Source organism: Molothrus aeneus, chromosome 2, assembly GCF_037042795.1.
Source record: "Molothrus aeneus isolate 106 chromosome 2, BPBGC_Maene_1.0, whole genome shotgun sequence".
In the NCBI taxonomy this organism is placed as follows: domain Eukaryota; kingdom Metazoa; phylum Chordata; class Aves; order Passeriformes; family Icteridae; genus Molothrus; species Molothrus aeneus.
The window spans coordinates 76,649,099-76,676,966 of record NC_089647.1 but is presented as its reverse complement, the minus strand read 5'-3'; the positions used below and the strand labels follow the sequence as shown (position 1 = coordinate 76,676,966).

The following is a 27,868-nucleotide window of genomic DNA, read 5'->3' as shown; positions in this document are numbered from 1 at the left end:
CAAACAGTCCATCTTGCCCAAAATGCAGCCTGCGACTATGACTTATACTAGATGTCCTCAGAAGAGTGCAGAACCAGGGCAGGCAGGGTGTGATAATTTCCATGAATTTTCTCCCAACAACCTGTAACTGATGTCTTTGGATTTAATAGGTTTCACCGAATTTTACTTCCACGGATTTCCTCAATCCCTTTTACAAATGCTGCTGTCAGAAATGTCCTTTATAATGTGCATGAAAAGCAGGATACCAAGAAGCAGCCTGACTGCTCTCACAATTGTTGACAAAAGCACAGACTCTCAGGGGAGGAGCACGGATATGAAAGGAAACACTTCAGGACTTTGGAGATTCACAAAAATGTGAAAACCACATTTGGAGCTGGAGAGTAAGATGACTGATTACAAAAGACTTCAAGAGAATCTGCGTTGTTTCACCCGTACTCCTGAATGTGTTAAACAAAAAGCTCCAGGAGAAGTGGAGCTTGGAGAAAAAGACTTAAAACCTACCACAAGAGAAAGAAACACCAAGACCCCTTCCTCTACCCCCCAAGCTGCATCACCTAGGAACACTCCCAGAAGCAGGGATCTTTCTCAGCAACCCAACTGAGAAGGAAGAAAACCTGAGAGCCTGTCTAAAGGAGCCTAGGCAAGGCACTCCTGCATTCTACCAGACCCAAAGCATTTCACAAGCATCTCAAACATATTTTGGAAGAACAAACTTATCACAATGGCAAAGTGCTTCTGGCAGGGAAAAGAAAAACCTCAGTAGTATCTTTTGTACTCAGAGGGTTGCCAAGCAAGCCTTCACCAGAGTCCATTTTATCACAAGGATTCAATTCCCCTTTTGCTCCATTAGTAGCATGCACATAATACACAACACCAGTTTTATTTACTTCCAAAACTAAAGAAATCCTCATGAAGCAGAACATATTCAAGTGCTTTACTGCTTAAATATCTCACAGGACATACTGCAAAACCTATTAGGTGCCTATGTCAGAATACTTCATATCTTACAGCAGTTAAAGATGGAACCTAGCCTTAAAGTCACCTATAGAATAGTAGATAGTTAAATTAATAATCTTCAAAGATTCTTTTTTTAAAAATATTTTTAAATAGTGTTTTTATACTAACGTTCAGACAGCAGCTGAAATCTCCCATTAAAAGCCATTTTTTCAAAGACCTTTCCCTGAAATGGGGGGTTTAGCATGGCCTTGAAGAAAAAAAGTTAGTATTTAACAGGTTGGTCTCTATTGGTCTCTTCTGAAGGTAGATTGCCTTTTTGTGTTGTAAACAGAGATGGCTTCCTGCCTGATTATCTTTGGTCCTCCAAGGTGAATAAAGAAAATATTTAATCATGTTCCATGTGAAGATGACAGTAAGAAAATTCATTTTCAAAATTCATGCATTTGTCCACAAGAAAAAACAAAAACCCCTAAACAAAACCAACACATAAAACTTCAAAGGCTACCTGTGTTGTATTTGATAATACATAATTCTGCTAAATTCTGCAAGCTCTTTATTTCTGGAATAAAATAAATTTGCATTTAGTGAAGCACTATTCAGCTGTCAAATAGCTATGACAAGTTCAGAAAGAGAATGCTTTTCCCCCTAAAACTGTTCTTGCAACTAGTGGCAGAAAAGAAGAGAAGAGCTTTTCTCATATGACTTGCAACTTCTGGTGAATGTCTGTTTTCCTGGAAGGCTTGAATACTTCTATTTAGTCCTGAGGCAAATAATGGAGTTACAACTGGAAGGAGTGCACAGTAACCATCTGCAGACATTGCCTACCAAGTAAACTTCCCCTGAGCTCCAGGATGACGAATTTTGGGGTTGGTGTGCAGTACAGCTACTGACCTTCCTTTTTGCTTGAGCACCAATTAAGAAGCACTGACCCAATAGAAATGGGTCACATTGATCTGTTGTTTTGATTTGTGTAACATGTCTCCCTCAGTCCAAAAAGCTCACCACCCCTTGCCACTTGAAGAAAGTTACTTTTCAACTCAGTTTCATTTCAGAGAGTAACTTCTTTTCTTTTTTTTTTTTTTTTTTAATTTACAACTAACAGGAGATAAAGTACTTAAACACAGAAAGGCTACACAGAAATCAACTCAGAAAGTTTATTGGCCTACAGTAAGGACATTGGATAGTTCATACTCATTTTTCTACCATGTATATCGTCTATTTGTTTGTAACAGTAAGAGGAGATAAACTACATTCAGGTTTATGTCAGGAAAAAGAATCACAAACCACAACAAAACTCCAGCCAGCATCTTTCAAAAGCAACTTCAATATATAGAGTCTTGGTTTTAATTTCTCTTAGCTTAAAAGCTGAAAAGGGAATGGATTTAGGCAGCCATACAGGTTAGGCTGTGTTAGCCTATGTCTCAGAGCCAGGCATGTCCCCACTTTAAATCAAAAAATTTTCTCAATATTCAAATTATAGCTTCTATTTTAACTCAGATATTTACTGTGAAAAGAGCAGTAGGAAAAAAAAAAAACATTGAAAAATCAAGTGCTTTCATGCTTTGACACAATGAATTGCAATGTTTTGCAGTGAAAACTGAACACATTTCCTATAAATGGTTTGACAGAGCCCTCTTCCAGACCTTTTTCTAATATCTCTGTTTACTGGTAACTGCACAGATTTCTCTGTCCTGCTGGCAATGGCAGAACAGGTAAGCAAAGCCTGGCATTTTTGAAAGACAGTGTCAAAATTTCTGTGTTACAAAGTGAATAAATAGCAAAAAAGAAAAAATAAATTTGATTTGGTCAAATAAATAACATCAACAGCACTCAGGGATTAAAAAAAAACATATAAACATAAGAAGTGGACTGTTTCTGTTATGCTTACACACATTTCTATTCCAGAAACAAGTTTTCAAAAATTACTTAAATGTGTTTTGAATGTGCCTCATTTTAGTGCAATATTTGCTTAGCTTTTAAATAAGAGAATTTACAACTTCTAGCCTTCAGCCTGTACATACTCTGATCCCAGATACCTGGTAAAAATTTCTTCCATTTCATACAGCATTTCCAGGATAAAACAGGTGAGACATAAAATCAAACCAAACCAGAAAAAAAATAACCCAAACCAAAAAAAAAAAAAACAAACCCAAAACAAAACAAAAACCTAAAAAAAGAAAGGGAAAAAAAATAATAAAAAAAAACAACAACCTCACACTTGGTCAGAGTTATATGCCCTCTAGTAATCCTCTACAACTTTAAGGGATGCAAAGTTTACACTATCAATATTTGGCTTTCACAGAGATAAACACTTTATAACAATGCATAGGTTCTAGAAATCCTGAAAAACTACTTGAATGGCTTTTCTCCACATTTATCCTTCCGCCCATGACCTGAAAGAACAGAAACCATGGTACCACTTTATAGCAACGGAATAGGACTGTCCACTATAAAAACAAAACAAAACAAAACAAAACAAAAAAAAACCAAAAAAAACCCCCTAAAAATACAAAACATTCCAACAAAAAAAACCAACCAAACAAAACTCCCAAAAATCCAAAAGCAAAAAAATCTACAAACAAAAAGTCTCCACAAAAAAAACAACATAACCAAAAAAGAAACAACAAGCCAAACCACCAGCCCCCGCCAATAAAAACACCAAAAAAACCCCAATCCCCCAAAAAATTATACTCTAAAAAGACAGAAAAGAGAGGGACAACAAAGATGCAGAGGTATTCTAGCTCTATGCTTTCTTACAACAAAAGTTCACTCAATTTACACATTGGGGGAGTGGTCAATTTAATTGCTATGATTCTGTAAAATTGAATGAAAATCCACAATTTAATGTCCTATCTTTTTTCACCTCATGAACAAAATACATCAGGAAAACAATTAAAGAATAATCCTGCATGATGTACCCTAAATTTCCACATGAACAAAATACATCAGGAAAACAATTAAAGAATAATCCTGCATGATGTACCCTAAATTTCCTAAATACAAAACTGAGTCAAAATAGCCACACAAATTAAAAAAAAAAAAAAAATTGAAAGCAGAAGAGTAGAAACCTGTCCACAAATTTTAATGTCCTGTTTCAAGAAAATCATTTTTACCTTGCAGTGAAGCACTTCAAAGATTATAATCATCACATATACTTTTCCCCTAAGTGAAAAGTATGCTGATGTTTTGCTGATTGGAGACCCAGATGGGATAGATACAGGTGGTTATCCTCATCAAAGCAGAATATTACTACTAAGTCTGTTTTAATTCCTATTACAAGAATCTTCAAATTTAAGAAGAGAAGCCACTGCAGCACAGCTATCTCTTGCCCATTTCACTGGAAATCTGAAAACATCAAGTGCATTTCATACAACCTTATCACCTACAAGTATGTTTACAAGCAACTGCCAGTTTCCATTAAGAAATACAATTCTGACAATGGTAGGGAAGAGCTAGGAAATACAAATCCTAAAAGCTCAAAATTAAGCAAAATTAAAGCAAATTAATCATCTCATCTTCGTAACCTGATGATTTTTGTGGAACCCAGTTATCGTCATGTGACTTAGGCCTTGTGGATGTTAAAGAAATTTAATTTAAAAGAGCAGCAAAAAGTGCTAAGCATTGCAGATAGTATGAAGACTAAAGTCAGAGCAGAAATTCACAACAAACTCCCAAGATGAAACATCATGTTTTACTTCTAATAATATACTGTAATTTTCATAATTAGGTTTGCCAAGAGAGTTTCCTTCTCTGCTTTGCAACAACAGCCATAACCAATAAGACAGTTTGCAGTTAGCGTAACATTTTTGCGAAGTCATACCTGAAGCCAACTGTGAGGAGTTAGAAAAGGATCTCATGATAATGAGCGTGCTAGGTGATAAAATGACATCAGTTTTAACATAAAGATAGGCACAATAATGCAGATGAGGGGAGAAAAAGACAAATAATGAATAGCAAACACACAACACTAGGTTCCAACAAGACACTGCTACAGAGGAAAGATCATGTGGACATCAGAGGCAATTCAGTGAAGACTTCTGCAAAATATTCAGCAGCTGATGGAGTATAAAACAAGCAGAGCATTTGGCACTATCAAAGGGAAACAAAAAGGAATTACACTTGTGTGTATAGTCATGGAGCATGTAACTCTGGAGTGATAAAAGAGTGAGAGAACAGTAACAGCACCATCAGCACTGCAGAAAGGCTTACATGTACAAAGAGGCAGCAGTGAGGTTTTTGACAACAGAAAGAATATGAAATTCATACAGGCTGATGATGAGGATCACCAGATCACGACTAGGAGGCAGGGAGTGTTCAGTCATTTACTAGTGGGGAAGCCACAGAAAAGACAGCTGTTTTTGTACACAGCAAACAGCACAAGGGTGAAGTTAAATGGCAGACGATGTGTTGAAAGTCAAAAATACCAACAAGTTAAAAAATAACTTTTTAATTAAAAATCAGGTTATTTAAATAGTCATCAGAATCAACAATGGCTACTATGTTTGAGAAGGAAAGCCCTCCTCAAAAAGCTTCTCACCCCTGGCAGCTCAAGCCACGTGCCAGTCAAGGCACTGCCATCTTCTGCCTTCCTCATTTTTGGAAGGCAGCTCCTTACAAGCAGCCTAGCTCTGCAACCAAGACTGGCTACAAATCCATAGGAACACACTGATCCTCAAGCCCCAACAAAAGAAACTCAACATTTTAATCTCCTATTTCAAACAAATGTATTTCAGAGATGACAGACTCATCCCACTTAGCTTTGAGCATTTAAATGAGTCATTGGTGACCAAAAAGCACCATCTCCTTCACCTTCCTTGTGCCAAAGGGGAGACAAGCACCTGGGCCCACCATGAAGCCACCAACCTAACTGGACACACAAATGCCCACAAGGACCAGCAGATGGATTGTGGCACTGGCTCTGCACTCCAGAGGAAAGATTTAGCAACTTGAGAGAGCAAACAAACCCAAGCACAAACATGTTTGCTCTCAGGCCTTACTCTCTCACCTCTCAGTTGTGCCCTCCTCCTCAAGAAAGTGCTGGGACAGAATCAGAGTGAAAAGCCAGAGAGATGAGAGGGACTGCATCCCTCCTGTCCTACAGAAGTGTCCAACCAGTTCTAGCTCCACAGATGAGGTCCAGGATACAGATTCAGTTGCAGGTATCACTCTCCAGCTCCTCCCACTGAGAGGGATGTTGTGGCTTCTTACCATTTAGGACCTTTTACACCAAGGATTAAGCTGAAGGCTTGTTCCCCGCTGGCGTTTCCACTTCAAAGAGCTGCTACTGTGGATACTAAAGCCTTTGAAAGTGGCCTCACTGCACAGTCCTGAGCATTAAATGAGGTCTTTAAAAAAAGGAGGGGGGGAAAAGTGGAAAGTGCACTGGCTTTATAAACACATCAGTAGGGCTACTTTCAAAGCCTTTCATGCCATCTACAATGTGACAGAGAAAATCTTGGAGTTTTAGCCACCACCCCAACTTCCTTAAAATTATGGCAATAAAGTGATCCATCCCCAGAGTGTTTCCCAGCATTAGCAGCAGGGAACTAAAATACACAAGGGAATTGTAAAAAAAAAAAAAAAAAAAACCCACACAAAGCAGAAAAAGTTTTTAAAGACAAGCGCTAGACTCCAGGACAGCGGCGCGCCGTGCTGCCAGAGCATGTTCAGCATGCCAATAAGGACTGCAGCACTGCAATCCCCAGCACCAGCAGCCCACGCACCGGCGGCCTCCTCTGCACAAGCCTCATACCAGCTGCAGGAGGTGCCCCAGGCAACAGCACTTTTTGGCTACGGGGTGAGGAGATGAAGGTGAGAAAGATGGCATTGGTCTCCTCACAGGCACAGGTGAACACAGCCATCACAGAAATCCCACACCTGTTATCACAGGCTTTTAAGTAAATAAGAGTGAGGCAGTGCTGAAGTCCTGAATCATTAACTGGGTGTGGAGGTATGCTCCTGCCAGCAGTGAGCCTGCCTGTCCTGCCAGGGGCACAGCCAGAGGGGTCTGCTGACAAACTAAGGCAGCTCTAGGCTTGAAATATGCATACAGCTGCTGATAACAGCACTGCAGATAGTGAAAAGTGGAAGGAAATACCTGAAAAATATTTAAATGAACTAAAATAGGGCTTTGCCAGTCCTACAAGGCAGCCACTTTACCCACCTAGACATTAGCAGGAGTGTCCCGCAGAGAGCTGCCAAAGGAGACTGTGAAGGCACAAACCTGACATGCTGAAACACAGCATTGAAACATCATCCTTCTGAACAATGGGAAAAAATGGAAAACTTGTCACTTGGAAATTGTAGGTTAGTTTTAGACTAAGTTCAAAACACTGCCTATGACACCTGTAAAGTACATAAATAATGAGAGATTCAGAAAACTAGGGGCTGGGGGACTGTGCCATTTAACATACCTGAAGTATATATATCAGAGCAGTAGGGGAAAAAACAACAACATAAAATTGCTCAGAAACTCAAGTTTTAAAGTATTCAGTCTGGATAGGAATGAACACTAGAGGGTTAAAACCCCAAAAATGTATTTCCTAGGCCTCTTAAAAGTGATCATACACAAAAAACATACTGAAAAGCTGCCTTCAGAATTCCCACAAAAAAAAGAAAAAAGGCATTTCTAACCAAAACTTAGCTTTCTCCTTCCATAGAACTACCACAGGTAAAACTTCCTGCATTTTTCTTTACTTGTACTCTCTAATTCTGCCTACTGTCACAGGTGCTGTATTCCCTGCAGAAGAGAAGATTTTACAGCTCATGAACCTCCAGACTGACCTTGTCTCTATTTATGAGTTCAGCAATGTATGATACCCAGATCTTCCCAAAACGCCTCCCAAAATGTTTATCATCCACTCAGAAACTGATGAAAAAAATCATTAATCTAAAATAAAAAAAATTAATAGACTCTGATATGAACCATCTGTTCCTATTTCTTGATCCACTTCTTTATGCAATAACTGTATCACTTAATCCCTCCCACTGTCTTTATTAGCTATTGTTTTTGTATAACAAAAATCACAAAGATGAAAAATTTTTTTTTATGAGTGTGTGTATTTTATGTACGTGTGTAAGTATTCGTGGACATATATCTAGGTATGAAAAAGAAGGGAGAAAAGAAAAGGAAAAACAAAAGGAAGAAAAAGAAAATAAATAATAAAAAGAGCATGAACCTCTGTGTTTATCAATTTGTTTACAGCTGAGCTCTTCTAGCTGGCAAAGTTTCAGGCATCACAAGCCCACCAGGTCTTTTGCCAGACTTATGACTCCAGAAATCCTACAAGTCTTCTGCAGCAGCAGCAAACTGGCAATTCTCAACAGCTTTAGTAATCATCAGTAGCACAAAGAGTCCCCTACATAATTAGTATTTCTTTGTGTTAGTTATAAGGATTGTGCATATAATCCCCTGTTAGGTATGCTCTTGAATCTTCAGAGCCTCAGACTTTTCCTTTTTTAGCAGGGCTGAAATAGGGAACGAAGAACTTGACGTTGCCAGCTTTATCAGAGAGAGAGCTCGGTGTTTTAACGGCCCGGTTACAAAGGAATAATAAAAAATTGTGGCGATTAAGAAGTTAGCAGATTCCAGAAAGGGGATGCATAACTTCTTTCTCCTCATGCACTCTCTACTCCAAATAGAGACAAAAAAGTTTGCTTTTAAAAGAAGACATTTTAAAAAGAAGACTCTATATATCAATAACCAACAACTGTCGCTGCATTTGCCAATAATGTATAAGGAGATTAGTTTAATTAGTCAAACAGTTAATACTGCTATTATTTGAACTAGTTTTCAGCACTGACACTCTCTTGAAATGAGTTTTATTTTCCTCAGGCTATAATTTCAGCCTGTTTACAGACCAGTTACATAGCACCGGTGCACATTAGTTAACCATAATACATTGTATAAAACACATCAAATTAGCTTCACAATCACAGGTTTTAAAAAGAAAATACACACTAACATTTTTTTTTAAAGTGATTTAGCTATCTTTTGCTACAATTTTGCAACAGCCATATTCATAAAAAAGGGAAAAATAATTTGACTTTAAAAAAAGTGTTTCTTCCCTGGAAGAGAAAAAACAATCCTCAAAGTCAGAAATTTCTAGCACAGTATCACTAATAGCTATCACGTGGAATTTAAATATTAGCAATGTGTTAAAACTGTATGCAAAATTATTTATTTTAATTAAACACTTTATTTCTCATCTCTCAGTATTATAAAAATGGAACATTTTACAGAGCTTTTACAAGTAAACACAGTACAGATAATTTCTGACACATTTCTGAGCAACAGAGAAGATAATTCATTCACAGCTGAAGTGATACCTGAGTGCCGGAAATCCCACGCAACATTAAGAGCCATTTTTCTTGCTCAGAAAAAAAAAATTAAAAATGGTAGCACATAATTATCTCACATTTCTGTAAAACGTACATTCACACACTAAGAAGTTGATTTGCCTTTATAATCACTCTATTGTCAAGCACTATACTTCAGGACCTCTAGCTCATTAGAAAATTCTATCTTAGGAAAATAGAGTAATTCTAAACAAAGTAATTACTCCTTGAAAACAGATAGACTGCACATTGGAAGGTTACCACACTAATAGCCCTGATTAAACACACAGAGCAATTAAGTAGAAAAGATATTACTAAATTAAATAGACACCAGAATCTGGTCTGAAATACTTTTAATACCAAATAAATGTAAACACAGAATATTTACTACCACCTCTACTCTGTAAGCTGAAGGTTCATTTACCTAATCATATAAAGTAGTAGTATATATATGCACCTTGACCAGGAAATAATTTTTATAAATCCTTTTGTCATTTGAATGTCTGTCAGTAGTTTGATACAGACTACTTGACAAAGTGATGAATGCAAATTTTCATTTTGGTAGTCAGGCATAACAAGATAACTCAAGATATTGTGATCTACAAGGTACAGAAACCAGACGCTGAAATTTTCTGAAAGAGATTGTCTCAAAACAGGAAAGTGAAAAGTTTTCTCTGAGACCTCTGCATGAAAACAGTTTTCTTTGCAATAACTAAATATTTGTCTCGTATTTTACTGAGAAATCTCTTGAAAAATATTATTTTACTTGCTTCTAATTATCAGTCTTTGCCTTGCATGCCTAACACAGTCTGCACACAAGCAATACATTTAACTCTCAATCAATAGTGATAGAGAGTTAAACATATATATCCATACCCTATGGATTTGTAATAATAATGCTCTACATCCTGACATTTGTTTCATTTGTTAGCAGATCTTGAAATTCTCAAAAGACACAAGGTTGTTTTGACTTAGAAGACTGCAGCCTTCAAAAATAACTGGTTCATGAACTGAGTATGTGTCAACAACCCAGCCACAGGTCTCCAACAAGTACTTGGCCAGGGAGCAGGGAAGTCGTATCAACCTTCCCTGAGCAGAGTCAGCTGTGAGGAGTTGGGAGATGATATCAGGAGTTCTGAGTGCATGTGCTGTACTCCTCCTTGAAGAATGGGAGGGGCAATGGACAGTGGTTCTATGGACAGTTGGACTAGAAGGGCCTACTTGCCACAATACTGTTAAAACTTATGTAACTCATTCCTAGGATAAAGGAAATCTTGAAACTTTCCCCCCAAAATTACGTCACCGAAAGTTTTTTTTAGGCAGCAAAAGGTTCTTCCACCTGCTTTCTCTTTAAGAAATTGATCTTTAGTCTTCCTGAGTACATATAATTATTTTTTCTATTGACATCTTAGCTGAATACAAGTATGCAATGTACATGGCTATTACAAAATAATTAAGAATACAACATTTTCTTGTCTCACCAATGGGTAATCTTAGCGGGAAAAAAAAACCCAACTATAATATGTACAGTACATATGAATGATGCTGCTATAACACAACTGAAGTCAGCATGTTAATTTGGGTCACTAACTGGGTGACATCCTGAAAAGGTACTGAGTACCATCAATGCATATGGCAGTGTGAGAAAGTTGAAAAGGCTTCAGCATATAACAGGATGAGGAAATGTTCTCAGACCCCTCCTGCAACATGATGGTAAAGTTTGCCTTCTCTCTAAAAAATAATAGTAATAACTGAAAACTACTCTATTCTTCCAGAATTTTACAGACTTCTGCTCTCTCTAGAGCATTTAACATAAATCTTCTCCATTCCTTACTGAGGCTCCTCCTCTGGAAGAAAGTTGATGTGCCTTAGCACAGTGAAATCATTGCTCTAAAAGCCAGCCCGCTCATTAAATTATTCTGCTAGCTGTGTGTTCTCTCATTAAAAATGTATAAAGATCAGATAATTGCAGCACATATTATTAACCTTGTTTTCCTTGTTTTCATGTACAGGTTCTGTTTTGCTGCCTAGACAAAGATCTGGAAAGGGCAGTTTTCTACAATAAACTACAGTAAGCTAAACTACGTTATGAAAAATTCCCCCGGCTTTCATTGAAGAGCACAAGGAATCACAGCACAGTCAAAAAAAACACCCTATAGTTTTATAACAGGGTAAAATACTGTAATCTTGTTGTATACTCCTACAAATCTAAACCAGGCAGTCTTGGCTTCAGTTAAAGCTTCCGATAGGGAATTATTTAGATCAGCCAGTCTAATTCACCTAAATCTTCAAACATAGCTGCTATAAACTTCACAGATTTCCAGGTTGACTCCTTCTCCTTCTTAAATCTAGGCTGCACTTCCAGACAACAACCCAGCTAAAAATCCAATTAGGGTAGCAGCACTTCTGAAACACACTGACCTATTTCTTTTTTTACTTGTTTTAATATGCATATACTCATGTTCTATTTCTGAAGAGAGCTATTTACACTGGAAATTAATACCCTTTGAAAACAAGTTACCATAAAATCCACCTATTTCACCCAAACTGAATCCATTCACAGGAGACACAGTGTTTCCCTGACTGCCCTAAGCAACACATACAGTATGCAGTATACTGCAGCAAACTCTTGAAACATTGGATAAAAGACAACGATCCTCCTACCTTGTTTAGCCCTGTCTATTCGACACATTCCCAACGTGAACAGGAACATCTGATACAAACAAACAGCCACATCTTCCCCATCGCATCATGGTAACTAATTCTCGCACAAAACGATGAGCAGTAATGTTTTGGGTTTTTTTCCTCAGAAAGCCTTGTGACTTATCGGGGGATTTTTCCTCAGATGATGAAGCAGACACAGCCTAAACTCTGTTGCTGAAAGACTGCAGCCCTTCCTTCTCACAGAGCCCTCCCAGCATATGGCAGCCAATCACACCCAGCTTCGTCAGCCCTACTGCTCTTAAACTGATCCTAACAGGATGATTGACACAGCAACACAGCACTTCTAATGTGTAAAAACAATGCATCCATACCAATGAACCAGGAATTTCCCTCGCACAGGGAAGGAGTTTTACTGGTGAGGCAAAGCGATAGCTCTGTGAAATAACATACACAGCAAAAGCAAAAACAACTCCCTTTCCCTCCACTGCAACAGCAGCTTCAGCATTTCTTGCACAAGGATTTTCAAAGCTTTTGCTAATCGTAAACGCGTGCACAAACAACGTTTCTGAAACTGCAAAACTGCAGTGGTGCTGTCTTGCTTGCAAAGGTGAGATATGCACCATAATAAATCAAACCATCTGTCTTTTATTTTAACATGCAGCCAAAACACGCTCCGATTGAGGCAGTAATATTCTCGTTTTAATACTGCATAATCTGTGTCTGCATTTAACAGCAATACAACCATAACGTCTTTTCGATTATTTCAGACCGGTTGTTAGGGACTGCAGGTATGCTTCTCAATGAAAACACAATCTATATGATGGTGTTTTAATTCATATCCATGGCAGGCAAATCCCATCAGCAGCATCCAAACTGAAGTCCATGCAATTAGCTTGCAACTGATGTTCATTTGTGTCAAGGTTCTGGCATAAGGACTACGATACCAGTTGCCATTTTCAAATCAAGCTGTGGGCAGCTCGACATGCTTGGTACACAAGGTCTGCTGTGAACCAGTTTTCCTATACATTTTTCTAAAGTTTTAAAACATGAGAACAAAGCAGCCAAGGATTATTAAACAAGAGTTGCAATTAAGAAAAATACAAAAAGGAGCTTAAGCTGAAAGTCAATTTTTATCCAAAAAGGGATAAAGATTGCAGGGCAACAGTACTTTATGCAGCAGTTTAGGCAATTCAAGACATTACACAAAAAAATGTGTAAAATGTGTTTAAAATGCCACGAAAAGTTTAGAAATATGAATAGACAAGAGGAAAACAAAGCTCTCATTCACTGGCAGCTCTGTCCCAAGGCCCCATTGTTTCCTGTGGACTATTTTGCATATTATAAACACAGCTTCCCAAAAATCCATTATTCCTCTATCCAGCAAGTAGCAACTCTCCTTTGGGTTCCACCATCTCCCACACAATTTGTGAAAACCCTCCCCTTCCAGGCATGGCTGAAACGTGTTCCTGCCAAGAAGGTTCCTGCCAGCCAGCCCTTACTTTCTGTTCAATCACCCTCTCCATTCCTCTCTATTCTGCCCTATATTAAAAAAACCCAAAACAATCCTCCTGAAAAAAAAAAAATAGTTGATTTTGGTGGGTTTGAGAGACCCTGGGGACAAGGGTAGTAACTCCACCCATTATTAAGATGGCTTGGTGCATCTCATCAGGATTTTCCACATTCTTTTGACTCTGCCAAACTTGAGCTGCCCTTGTTAAAAATTTTCCATGCTGGACATCTGCTGCAGGATTTATTGACTTTTGTGCCAAAAAACAGTTTGCCTATTTCTGAGATAACCTAGACAAAAACATGTTGCTCTGCCATCCTTATAACTCACTGGGGAACTCTGGCTCCTCTGCCGATGTTGGGGCAGCCTTGAAATTTGGCAAAGTGCTTTTTTGATGTTGCTTTTCGGGGTGTTTTTTTTTTTTTTTATATGGAGGGGTTTTTATATGTTTTGCTACGCATATGAAAATATTTTCCTATTTGACAAAGCTTTAAAACCTGCTAATATTCAGCTGACTCACAGCATCTTTTTAATTTTTGTTTCTGATCTCTACAGTGCAAATCTCAGAAGGTGTTCTGCAGTGAGCGTCTGATTCCTTCCTTCAGCCATCCGTCCATATGTGGCTGGAAAGGCACCAGCCCCACAGTGCGACTGAGCATGTAATGGGCTCAAGTTACAGGAGATTAGCAGGATTTCCCCTGTAACTGCTGCTCCCATCTGCCAGAGACCAGACATTGGAGCTGACAGCAGGAAGACAACCTCGCCTGTTGCTCTCATGACCCTTCGGCTGGTGCCCCACGGACGTGCGTGAGACGAGCCCTTCCGAGCACACTGCAGAGGGGACCGTCAGAAAGGGCAGGTGGGCCAAAACATACCACGAGGCTAGGCAGAAGAGGGAGAGAGTGATGAGAGGGAAAGGGAGGAATAGATGCAGGAGCCAGAATCTGGCTGGTCTAGTCGAGCAGGTTACAGCAGAGAGGAAGATGGTGCCCCTGCCAGACGAGGCAGAGTAAGCAGCACAAGCAGCACCAGTCAGCAGGAGCTGGCTGCCCTCTCCACAGAGCCAGGCACATCCATACCACAGCCCCCACCGAGAGCTTCTGTGGCCCATTAGATCACTCCAACTTGCAAGCTCCCTCAACCCTTCCCTGCCACAAACCCAAGGCAAGTCACTGCTAACACAACCCCTGAAAAGGCACGGGCTCAGCACTGCCTGCACAACCCAATTTCTTGTGCCACTGCTTCACAGTGCACACACTGTCTTCAGCCACGGCAGAGCTCTAACTGCAGTCAAACGGGGCTGGGGTGCTTCCACACAGCATTCCCAAGACTCCTGAATCACAAACACAAAGCCAGCAGCCACACACCCACCCAGATCCTCATGTGGGTTATTATGTTATAGATTCTCGCGTGACAGAGGATCAGAAGACCCTCAACCCAATGGGGCATGCTGAAAATACATCACATCCCATTTGTGAACCCTTTAGTTAAGACCCATCAAAAAGCTCAAGAGAAAATTTCTGCTCTTTCTCAGAACTGGCACTCGAGTAGTACCGGAGTAAAGCATGACTTCATTCATGCAAAAAAAAATATAAATTAAAAATAATTGCTCTGTACGTTGAGGAGTGAGTAGTTCTCAAATGGAGATGTGCCCATGTATCCATTCATTTTTCACATCAGTTACAAAGAAAAAGACCAGAAATTAAATTTTCAGTCTGATTTATACAACCATATTATGTATTTAATTGCAAAACAATATCATCTTAGAGAAGCTGAGAAATTCACATGTCAAACTCAACAAAGAATAACAAAGGTAAATTCCCAACTCAAAAAATGCCATCTGCTCTGCCTGATATGCTCCTGTAATTAATGAATCAAGGGAAAAATGCTTCTCTCAGTGACTATTACACACAATTTTCTGAATGGTCTTGATACAACTTTTGAAGAAAAGTTTGGAAGCAATAAAGAGGAGGAGAACTGAAAAATACAGAACCCACACAGTTATTTTTCCTTCCTTACTCTTGAATCACAGCAATTAGCTCTAATTCCAGAAGCAACAAAACTTGTCAATTTAAAGGGAGTTTTGCAAGAAGGGTGGAACATATGTAACACTAGCACCAAAGTCACCAAGCAATTTATGTGATATTCAGTTGCAGCAGATTGATGATTTTGAGCTGTGCCTAGATGACCTATGGCAACAGTGACGTTTTGGTAAGTTTGGCAATGACAAAAAGAACTGTAAAGCCATTTCCTGTGTCAGTAATAGACTCTTCCCTTAGTAACTTCCCACAACTGTTACTACAAGCAAAATTCAGCTTTGGTAGCTATGGTCTGAATGACAGCATAAAGAAAAGTCAAAGCAGCTGCCAAGATTTTAAAACTAGGCACTCATGCATAATACCACTGTTGCCAGCTTTTGCAAAATACCTCAATATCTATATTGGGGCTGAAGGGATGGTGGAAATCATTATTAAATTAAAAATTTAGAGAGTAATATCAAAATTCCAAGTTACTAACTGGGAACAGGTTCTGAAAGAATGGGTCTAATTTTTGTTTTAAAAATAGGCTTAATCACAAGAACTTTAAGTCTGCCTTTTCAACTGTTTTAATTTCCTACCTCCCAGACATCCCAACATCTCCCTAACCTAGGAAAACTGGAGATTGTACACAGAAAGGAAAACTATTTTCATCATATATATGCTGAGAGAAATATAAAATGGAAACACTCCACAGAAGCAAGCACATATTCAAGTTACATGTTAGGAATCAATCTTACCAAAATTAAGGTGGCTCCTGGAGGCTTTCCAAATGCTCCCTCTCCTTCCGCTGCTTGCACAAGGAGTTTAAGCCATGTCTAAATTGTGAGATCCAAACACATGGGTTCAGGCACACATCCAGCCTGCATCCTGACTTTATTTTAGGATGACACCAATTCCCCATCAGGATGAAAACTAAGTACATGTGCACAATTCCTTTAGAGGGTGGTTCCAGCTGGGAAGGGTGATGAAGGCATCAGCCAGAGAAGAACTGCAGTGCACTCCAACCAGGCTTTTGTAGCTGAGTGTTTGAGGCACATAGACCAGGTGCCATGGAGAGCTGAGCTGCCTCAGGATTGTAGCCTTATGCACTTAGCTCAAAATACATTTGACCAAATATAAACAACCACATTTCACTGAGTCACTCTACTCCCCCTCTCTCTTTATAGTCACTGAAGAGAAATAGGCATTTGTGGGCTGTGATTCATCCTATCCCAAAGTAGCTATTCTAAGAGATTCCATCATATCCTAAAAGCATCTGTGTTTCTGTATTGGTTACCTGAGATGGTCACCCTTAGGCTTCTTCTATCATGTCCTTCATTAAACATGTAGGAGATGAAATCTTACTACAGAAGCCTTATTAGGAACATAAATATTTAGATATTTCTGTTACATACACGGGACAGCACTTTAGATTTTCAAAATCAGTTCAAATAACTAAAGATATTAGCATAGAGCTAAAGGACACCTGTATTTTGACAATGTACAGTCACAGCTTTGGTGTAAATCCTCAGCTTGCCATAAGCATGTTCCAGCTATGTTGCTATATAAGCTACATAAGCTTGTTCTTAAGCTATGCTGAACATGTTCCAGGTTTTTTTTTTTTCCCTTGACTGAACAGCAATCTTTGCACTTGCTCATGCTTTCCTCCTCTGAACAACTGATGGACACCAAATTAACCTAAGAAGAGTTGAACTGGGATTCTCCTCTTGATTTTCTGTTTTGTTTTGGAGGGGACATTTTTGGGGAGAGGGAAGGTTGGTAAAATAACCATTATCTTGCTGACTCTATAAGGCAGATACTATAAACTGGCAAAATAATAAGCTCAGAAAAATAAATTGGCAAACCACCTACACTGCCTTACTCTTAGAACACTGACTTATGCAAAAGTTTTTTCAGGAAAGCGATTCTGTTTTTCTTCATGACAGCTGAATAAAAAGCAGTTTTCAGTTTGCTCATCTGAAACACCAAATCATGGAAGTATTAAAACTGAAATTTTAATAATCCAAACCCAGATATCTAGTTTCTTCTAGATGGCCTAGGGAATTTCTGTTGGCCTTCAATGGCCATCACTGGAAGGACTGGGTTACTGGTATGTCTTATATCTGCCATACCCACACAGATGTCCCAGATATAAAATTGTCTAGTGCCATTTTAGATGCCATATATTGAGATACCTGTACCCATCCAAAAATGCAACCATTTCCTCAGAAATATTCCTATCAGAACAGATCTTCCCAAAACTTCCAGCAGAATGTAAAAAGGTTATATACAAAACAGAAACCCTTTATCATCAGCTGCTGAACCCTGTCCAGAATATGTTTTATGAATCACAAGGAATCACAGTGTAAAAGTACAAGCACTATTTAAGCCAGAAACATGTATCATAAATTCAAGATAAATCTCTCTGCTAACTGACTTCATGTCCCCCTAATTTGTACAATACATGCCACAGCCAGGGACTTACCTGATGGAAGCCTCCTGAGTCTTTGACTTCAGCTGATATAAACACTAAATGCTTAAGCCTTCATAAAAATGTATTGGAAATCCATGTGGTTAGAAAGAATACTTCCCAAATGTATCAAATTAAGAAGAAAGTGAGTGCTGTACCTTTAGGTTTTTAATACTCAGCTGGAAACAATGCAAAGGTGTAATCCAGCCCTACCCACTGATGCATAAATCATCTTTAGCAAGACTCCCATGTACTGGGAAGTTCTTCCATCACTGATAAAAACATGCTCCTTCCTCCTCAGACCCTTCCATGACTAATTTCCTCCATAGCCATTGTTCTGGCCTCAGATTTGGAGTAGTTCCTATTCAAAGCCACAACAGGAGGAAACCATTTGATAAATCACCTTTTCATAAAACCTACTAACCTCTGCCACAAAGTCACATGGGCACAGGAAAACCCTCTTGTGTTTCAAGGAATATAGTGGAGGATGCATATACTAAACTTCTGCTCCTTATCTTGGGGATTTCCAACATATTGGGAAGACGCAGGAGCAAGAGTTTTCCTCCAAGAAGCTCGTAAATTACTAAAATTAGTACTTCATGTAACTATATGAGGGATATATTCCAAGTAAGTTTGCTACATGCAAACCCAGTATTTTTTAAATCTATGAAGATTCAGTCATCAGCCTCAAATATATTTGTATATAATTCAAGCAATGGCCCCAAATAATACATCTTTAAATGAGTGATGTAATGAGAACTCTCTAATTATCCTTTAAATCAAAAGCTCTATTTTATTAATCCTTTATGAACTCAAAGGGAAAAAATGCTACTGAAACTAAGCTACCTTTTGAATTTTCCCATCTTCAATTAGCATAAAAATAATTCAACTTGCTCTTTCTAATTCATTAAAATTATGCTATTGTTTTTGCACACTCCTGCAATACAGGTGTAAAACAACCTAATTTAGGAGGTGATGCTGCCTCCCATTTCTCTACAAGCTGCCTCTTAACAGCCTGAGTCTGTAGGGTAGATGCTCAGGGGCATGCAGCAAAATCAGCAAGCAATCTCCACTGTAAGCAGAGAAAATAGGCTCCAGGAAACTTCACAGAAAATGAAAGCCAATTGGATAATTTTTGTTTTTTAAAATCAGTAAGAGCAGCTTTCAATCCCTCACCCCTTTACAGCAATTAATAACCCACACATGTAAGAGCAGAGGACTCTATATAATTAAAAAAGCATTACTTTGGCAAGAAGAGAGGGCCTGGAATATATAAGTGCAGGGTTTTATTTCTTTCTGTGAAGTATGGATGACAGGTAGGAGAAAGCTATGCCAAGTGAACTGTTGGCAAGCAACTAGTCTTTTGGTTAACAGGCAGCTCTGTTTTGTGAAGTCTACGAGTTTGTGCTCACTTAGGCAAGCTTTTCTTTAAACATTAGACTTAGATGCATTCAGTCATGAGTTTTGCACCAAATTTCCATATGCACCTCAAAAGAGGTTGCTTTTTTTCAGCTTGTTTTCTGATTACTGTGAAGTGTCAGGAACACTTTGTTGTATGATGCTTTTAAACATTACATGTGGATCTTTGCCTAATTACTCTGCCACAAAATACTATATACATGAACATGAACCTTCAGTTTTCCCAAATGTCATGTAACAGAAACCAAGAAATAAGTAACTGTAAACACAAAGAGAAACAAGAATTGTTTTCACATAGAAAAAAAAGCAAACAAGTATGAGTAATGCAGGGCAAGAAACAAGGTCCTCTAGCAGAAGTACTGTGTGGGATAAAATGGCATCCAACAGCATGACCTCTGAAAACAGCATGTTTCAAGTAGCACGTGTCAATATTCAATCCCACCACCAGAAAAATGAAGCAAATTACAGAAAAAAAATGTTTTAAAAATCAAAATGCATACAGGACTTCATTCACCAGAGACCCAAAGATGGAATGGAGAGTTTATTTGTAGTGAAATGTCTACAAAGGAATAGCATCCAGCTTTCTAATACAGCTACTTCCCCCATTCTGTATTTTTCTCCAACTCTCCTCTTCCTCTCTCTCTTTCAAAAGAAAGTATTATAAATTGACAAAACCATTCATTTGGCTGTTTCTCCTCATATCAGCTCTAATAAGGATAAATAAAACCACTAACACATATTAGTAGAGCCACAATACAATTAAATAAAACCACTAACACATATTAGTAGAGCCACTACCTTTGGCTTACCTAAAGGTAGTACTACTAAGGAAAGGGGAATGCAGGGAAAAAGTACAAGATTAAGACTGCACAGGTGTCTTGCTGTGGGGTGTATAGACTTATAAACTTAAGATTTGAAACTAAATTTCACTGCCCTTTTGGCAACTGTAATGCCACCTCATCCCCCAAAGCTATCTTCAGCAGACCCACAAGGAGAGGTTTGCCTGTTAAGACAGGATTGCATTAACCATCAAAGAGTTCTGTCCCTTCCTTCAGGGACAGGTAAGAACAAAAGAAACCTGTTGACAAAAATATTCTGCTGATCCTCAGGTCATAAATGCTTAGATGAACAATACTAATCTAAGTATAGTACACTGAAACATTACTATTTGAACATCATGAAGGTAAGTTTACCACCAAGCATCCCACAGTAGCTGGTCAGCTCAGTCCAAAGTTGTCTAAAAAATTCTTCATTTGAGAAGGAAGGTGTGGGGGGAATTCTCCTAGAAATTTGGATTGTAAGAAACCTAAGGGGATTTCTTACCTAGTCCAGCTTCTGCCTCAAAATAAAACTATCATCAAGAGCAGACTGGGTCAGCATGCCTTTGCCTTGATGAGTCCTGAGAAGCTCAGAGGGCAGAAACTTGCTCCTCTGGACATCCTGGTGGTGTGCTGCACTGCTGTACTAGTAACAAGATTTTTCCAACATCCAACCTGAATCTCCAAAGAAACAATTGGTTGTCACTCTCCCATGGTGTCACCGGGGACTAATAAATAAAGTTTGGTCCTACTATTTTCATAATCCAATAGCTGTAATAGCTACTAGACTGTCCTTTTTCATCCAAGCAAATAAGTCCAGCTCCCTCAACCTAGACCCCTACTCATAAAAGTAACTTTTCACTGGAGCTAGACATGGCAATGGAACTTCATCTGAGCTAGAAGTACTGCCTCGACAAAAGCTGTGACCACGTGCTCAATTAACACTGGATGAACTAGAAAGACTTCTGCTTTTCCCTTTACTACTGGCTGCATATACAAGGGACTACTACTCAGATGTTTTGCATTTGCTTCTTTTGATTCCTCTTTGTACTGCTGACAGAAGGGCTATGTTAAAAGCCTTGCATCCTGTACAGAAATGTCCACAAAATTTCAGACCTTTCTATTTCAGTACTCTCAGATATTCTGCATATTGAATGCACTTCTATTTTACAAAGGTATCTAAAATCAAGACACCTAACAATAAAAAATGAAGTTACCAGTGCTTATTTTATATAGGAGTTCTTTATGGGTCCTTTAAAAACTCCCAAATTTTATCCAGCTGTTTCCAATTATGGCCATCTCTAAAGATTTGTTTTTGAGACAATGTAACTTCAAGAGTACTGGCAGCTAAAAAAGAAAAAAAGGGGGGAAAAAGGCAAATCAAAAAATCTGACCTCTATGGATATCCATTCATTCTGCTCCTTTTTTCAGTCTATTATGCAGAAATCAACAAATAACTAAGAACTTGCTGACAAAATCTTGCTGGAGTAAGCAAAGTGGAACTACAGCAGTTTCAATTATTCTTCCTGTTTAGAAAATACATTATCTCAATCCTAAAAGCCTTCTGCACAGTTCTGCACTAATAACATTTTCCCCCACCCCAGTATGTTTCCAGCAGCAGACTCCACCAGGGACTCAGCAGCAGTGGGGACCAGCTCTAGCAGATTAGGCACTGCTCATACCACGTAAGGAAAAACATTTCAGTCAATTTGAAATTTGTAAAGAAGTATGGTGTAAGCTTTCCAGAAAGCAAGTACAGTGCTGTCGTAATCCTCCTGTCAGCCCCAGGGCCGTCACCACAATTCAGATGACCAAACTCTTCTGCTGCTTTGTGAGGGAGGAGTATTGAGATCCACCCAGCTCTGGCCTCCAGTTATTGCCACACCATTAGTCAAGTGGCCTCTTTACAGCTCAGGAAGCAGACAGATTTTTCTTCTCCCTTCCTCTAACTCACAACAGCAAGGACAGGTTACTGTAAAATAAAAAATGACTGCCTGAAACCACCAACACCATCTTCTGATGGAATGTGCCTTAATCTTAACATTACCCTGCTCTCATCCTTCCTGTCCACACTCACGGCAACTCCCATAGGAGGCATATCCAGGTCTACCCATTCCTAGGATTCAACAGCTTGTGCCTCCAAGACAAATCACATGCCTCTCTTGTGGGACCCAGCAATCCAAATGACATGGCACACTTCATCTGCCATGGTATAAACTGGATTGGGTTTTCCAAGGAATTAGAGGGAAAGAACCAGAGAAATCAGATGCTTTCTGGTAGCTGCAAGTAGCAGAAGAAATACACTCCACTACGAACAGGAAGCAAAGAGCACAAAGCATTATGAAATTAAGTGAATGAATTGAGTAATGTAAGACCTACCTCTAACTGCCAACAGGCAACACACAATCCTGAGAGTGAAATACATGATATACATTGCATCACCCAAAGCTCTCTCTAGATGAGATATAAATTCCATGTCTTTTTTCCCTGCTCCTCACAATACAGCGTCCAAGACAAGCAGACATGAAGACGCACTTTGTTCACCTGTTCTGCAAATGTGAAATCTAAGGTGCTTATATTAAAGCATCTTTATTAGATTTCATTAACCTGAAAAGCCAAAGCTAAAATTTATTCACTCAAAGATTACAATAAAGAAACAGCTTTAGGAAGGCTAGCATTATTATCTTGCAATGGAAGGTAGCAGAATGTCCCAGAATTATGAAGCTTGAGAATTTCAGCAGATACTTTGACACAAGGTTGAACATGATGAAATCCCCAAACCTTATCACCTGGTGTTTTTTAAGAAAAGCCAATTCCTCATAGTCCTCTTGGCACCTTCACAGATCACACCTGGAACAACCTGCAAAGCTGATCATATTGTTGACACTTGACGGAGAAGTTGAACATTATGGATATCACAACACTGCAGTTATGCAAAGAGCATTGCCTCATTCAGGGAAGTGAAAGTATGGCCAGCTTCCCAGGAACCAGAGAAAGCCTAAGCAGAGTAAGGACTGAGAAACTCCAAAATCTTGCAGATCTCATCAACAGCAGCAGGGCAAGAGCCTGAGGGTTCAGAGACCCACACATCAGCAACGATCAAAACCACAGTCAACTCCTGACAAACACTGCTCCAGTGACATACCCAGCAATCACCTTGGTGTTATCTATCAGTATCTCACAATAGGCATAGGACAGAAACTCTCAAATGAAGAAATGGCCAATAAATGCTGAATAATCAAAGGCTATGCTAAGGCTTTCCATACTCAAGGCTTGTGACATCCATACAGTTATACTGCACAGCAAGGAAATACTCCCCTTTGTGAAAGTCTTGTGCACACTTGGAAAGCCCTCTCAGGAAACAAAACCATGCCTCACCCATATCCACCAACAGCCAGCTTACACAGCTCAAGCCAACCACATTTAGACATCACCTAATCTTAAAACAGGGTGTCTTTTTTTCTCTGAGACCTGAGAATTCAACCATTCTCCTTCCAGTCTGAAATCATTAACAAAATACTTGGAAGTCGTCTTCCTCCTTGAAAACGTAACAGTGGATATACTCATAGTGGATATACTATCTTGAGCAACCACTGGTTAGTGCCAAATCTCCCATTCCTGAAAAAGATAAGCAACAAAACCAACTATTGACTCACTTCAGTAAGCCCAATGGAACAGACCAGGGACATCAAACTAGAGAAAGGACATGGATCTTCCCATACTTAAAATTATCTCTTTTCAGAGGAGGTATGGGACGATATAAACTCAGCCTCACAGACCTCCTTTTTGATACCATCAGGCACGAAATATTTGTCTCTCACCAGGGGGGATACCTCAAAAGGGCCCACAAAAATATAGTTTAGGTCCTTCCTAGATAAACTAGGGGCAATGGAGAAAAGGCAGCAGTAAAGGTGCTTCCACATCACCTCTTCCTTCCCCTGTAGAGACCAACTAAGCTCAATTCCCTATACACTAGTTTTTAACATCAGTGTCAAACCACCAGGTGAATTAGCCAGCAACAGTCTCAAATTCTGCCAGTGTGAAAACACAACAGACCTATTTAACATTCAGCACAAACAACTGCAGCACCATCCAAGCAAGGAGGAATAGCTGAAGTTAAACCTAAATCTGGAATTCAGTGGAGAACAGAAGAAAGCCCTGTCAAGAGTTTGCAGCCACAGACAGACCCTAGGTTTGTTGCTTTAAGATACATGATCCCAGCTGGTCATAGGTCAGAAGTATTTCTGGACTTTACACTGACATTATACTTTCACACTGAAACACTACTCAATAACAGCATTGCTGTCTCAGCTCTATCTAGGCAAAGAGTCATCTGTGTCCCCACGGGCAGCCCATGAAGCCTTCCAATCTAGGAAATCCGATTATTCCAGAGTGTGTTGTGTCCTGTCGTTCCCTAGGAACACAGCGTGATACCATCATCCTCCCATGTTCCAGGCTGCATCCTCACAGAGCTCAAACATCTACCCAGTATCCTACAGCCCCCTGAGGCCCCAGCCCTGGGCAGCAGCAGGGCTGCCTTGGGCTCTGCAGAGGAACAGCCCCTGACAGTCACCCAACGCGAGCTCAACGTGGCGCCATGCAGCTGCAAGGCAAGATAAACTGTGGAGTTCTTCAGCACTTCAAGATTTTTGAGGAGACCTAATCTTTCTTCATACCTGTGGTTGACTGAGCCATATATTTTTATTCCAAAGCCAGCTGAGTGTTTTGATACTGTGTTTCTCTAAAGCCCTAAACCAATCGATTGTGTCAAACGCAGTTACCACAAATAATCCAACCACAATGATCAAGACAGCAAAATGCACAGGGAAAGAAAGTATCAGCTGTATGAAAAAAAAGAGATTGTTTTTGTTTTTGAAGGTTTATTCACGAGAAATGAGTGACTTGAAACTGAAAAGCATTTTTGATTAACACTCTGCCTTGACTTTCATTTCAATGACATTTTAATGAACACTTTCTAAGTAGCTCTACTTGCAAATGAATGTGGGAGAATATTGAAGAAAGGTAATGGGAGGGGAAAAGAATAATCCATCAGTCATTTTATTTCTTAGGTGCCTCTGAGAAAATAAATAAAATTCATCAGGGGAAAAGTGATCCAGCAAAGATTCGACTGTTAAAAGACATCTGGAAAGGAATAATAAGTAGAATGGAAGAGTCTGAATTATGATAGAGGGCTATGAAGAAAGATACAGTGTGATCTGGAAGCCAATTAGGTAACTTTATAATTCTTCAAAGATGAAGGCAGTGTGTTCACATCTGTCCTGAGTACTTCAGCCACAGAGAGCTAACAATAAACTGTCAGAAAAAAATTTATAGAAGAGCAGTAAATATGATTGTAGGACTGTCTGGAGCCATGAGGAGTGAGATTTCTACCCTGGTAACTGACAGCATGAAAATACCTTCTTTGATAACAAGTTTAATGTGATTCATAGTTCTTTATTTCTATTTTAAACGCCAGATTCAACAAAATTCAGAAATGCTCAAGTAGAGCTATAGTAAGACCTGTGAGGGCCTATTAAAAGGGGAGTGGGGAGTGAAGGCAATATAAACAAGAAAACCGTTCATTCACCTAGCATGGAATGACTTTCAGTGAGAACATGCCAAATCTAAATAAATTAGGCTATATAATTCTACTTGGCAGCAAAAGGAGTAAAATAATCATGTAGTGTTGCTGAGATTCCAAGAGCTACTCAGAGGATGCAAAAAATCTAACACCATCAGGCAGCAATGGGAATACCAATTTAATACATTTTTTCTTTCTTCCTGCCATAAATCAGGACAAAAAGTTAACAGAACTTTTCCCAGTGCCTTGTAGCTAAGCTTATAACCCAAGGAAAAGCAAGACTAAGAAGGTTCCCCAAACAGCAGTCACATGCTGGTGGCAGCATTCATGTACTACTTTTCTATGGTAGGTATTACCACAGTTTAAGAACCCCTAGGTTAGGAGAAAAAGCATTTAGTACTGCACAGTACAATTCTAGAGACTGCAACCAGCAGAGAAACTGCAGAGCATCTGGAGTATAAGAGATGAAAATTTCACCCACCAAGTGTTAGCAGCAAGTAGACTTTATTTTTAATCTTCTTATGACAACTGTTATTCTATAAAAGCCAAATTTAAGAAAATGATGCTCAGATGAAGATTTCAGCATCACAATCCCAAACATACCAATTCCAAAGATTAGAGATCTTGGCAGAGCTGCTGTTGACTAAACCCAGGCCATTTCTTCAGAGAGGGGGCCATAAATAATAGAGGAGATAAGTTTCAGAAGAGAAGGTATGTTGAAGTGACCCATGTTATATCATCCACCCACTTACGTGCACAATGCAGATAGGTACCACTCCTGTGGTGACAGCAGGGATTCCACAACAGAACAGCCCATCTCTTCAGCTGCAGGAAAACAGGCACTGTCCCACAGGTTACTTTGCACGGACAGACAGACAGACCCCTCTACACTGTACAAATCACCAGGGTGGCCCACTGCTATTCCAAATTTCACTGCCATGCAGATAAGCCATAGCATATGCCTGCAACTATGACAAGTGCCGAAGACTGGCGTGCCCTGACTGGGAGCTCCAGCCTGTGGCAGAAGTTCTGTTGCTATGATCCCCAACGAGCCCCACTGGAGCTGGCACCCCACCACCACTTTACCACTGGAGAGAGAAACCACAGGGCTGGCTCTACCCAGGGGTTCATGCATCCTCTAAAAGCATGAGGTTTACACTGCACAAAAGGGCCTTGTCCACAGCGGGAAAAACTACATCCCTTCCAGAAGCAGTATCAACTGTACTCAACAAATGCAAATAGTATCCGTGCCAAATACAAGCTACAAATTGACATAATTGATGCCGGAGCAACTATTTTTTTAACTTAAATATACTCAGAAACTGTATGAAAGATGTTTTCCACTAGTCCTTGAGAGTAACTTTAGAGCATTTCCCAGAAGAGATGAAATATGCATTTGGCCCTAAAGCTTACCGCAGGTACCTTTTTCATTTGTGCAGTGTGGTACGTGCACACACGAAGAGAAAATAGAGGACAGATGGCTAAATCTATGCATATTTACCAAGGTACGAATACCACGTTAAAATCATAAGCACTAGGCCAAGTCACATGTTTAAAATTAATTACACTTCCGCTACTACCTACAAGTCCACACTGCTTTAAAAATCTACAAGTCTGAACAAGATACGTCAGTGTGACACAATCACTTAAGTATATTAATCCCACATGGATATCCTCTGCAGCTGAATTAAAGGCACACAAGTTATTCCCTGCTACTGCTCAAATACATATTCAGCCACATTACTGTTGTCTGTTTCCCTCCCAGCAGAAATGTAAATATGCCCAAAAGAAACAGAAAACAAAACATCTGGAAACAGAAGCCTATAGGCAATGTTCTCACAGTTCAAAAACTACACGTGCATTTTCTGTGCCTATGCAGACAAATACATATGTGCGTACAAGGAATAAATATATAGGGTATCCACACAAAACCAGGAGTAAGAAAAACATTTAATTTCTGAGTTTTTTCCTCCTCTGTCACATGCACCTTCACGGGTGGCAGTCCCGTGTCGTGTCCCCCCCACGAACCTGCCCAGCGCTATTCCCCGCTGCCTGCAGCGAGCCCCCGGCGCAGGGATGAAGCGGGCGGGCATGGAG

At 39.5% G+C, this 27,868-nt stretch overlaps 1 protein-coding gene across 9 annotated transcripts in view; it reads right to left on the bottom strand.

Annotated features, from left to right (window-relative positions):
* Positions 1–27,868, bottom strand: part of MBNL2 (muscleblind like splicing regulator 2) — a 106,410-nt gene that overhangs the window by 77,792 nt on the left and 750 nt on the right. Inside the window, exon 1 of one of the 9 annotated variants that reach the window (XM_066545118.1) lies at positions 11,959–12,182. The exons of the other annotated variants lie outside the window; for them this stretch is intronic. The gene's annotated coding sequence lies outside the window, so the exon portion shown is untranslated. Of the gene's footprint in view, positions 1–11,958; positions 12,183–27,868 lie in introns of those variants that run through there. 9 annotated transcript variants of the gene reach the window in all.